Source organism: Sinocyclocheilus anshuiensis, unplaced genomic scaffold (genome assembly GCF_001515605.1).
Source record: "Sinocyclocheilus anshuiensis isolate Anshui unplaced genomic scaffold, SAMN03320099.WGS_v1.1 scaffold783, whole genome shotgun sequence".
NCBI classification, from domain to species: Eukaryota; Metazoa; Chordata; class Actinopteri; order Cypriniformes; family Cyprinidae; genus Sinocyclocheilus; species Sinocyclocheilus anshuiensis.
The window spans coordinates 71959-72344 of record NW_015549592.1 but is presented as its reverse complement, the minus strand read 5'-3'; positions in this window follow the sequence as shown (position 1 = coordinate 72344).

The window sequence follows — 386 nt, the reverse complement described above, 5'->3', positions numbered from 1 at the left end:
AAAGAGATATGTCTTTAATCTAGATTTAAACAGAGAGAGTGTGTCTGAACCCCGAACGTTATCAGGAAGGCTATTGTGTTTGAACCCCGAACGTTATCAGGAAGGCTATTCCAGAGTTTTTAGGAGCCAAATGCAACCTCTTTTACTGGACTTTGCTATCCTAGGTACTACCAAAAGTCCACAGTTTTCCCTTAGGGAGCGCGATGGATTGTAGCGTGGTAGAAGACTAATCAGGAATGCAGGAGCTAACCCATTAAGGGCCTTATAGGCAAGTAATTATATTTTGTAACTGATACGGAACTTAATAGTTAGCCAGTGCAGAGACTGTAAAATTGGGGTAATATGATCATATTTTCTTGACCTGGTAAGGACTCTAGCCGCTGCAT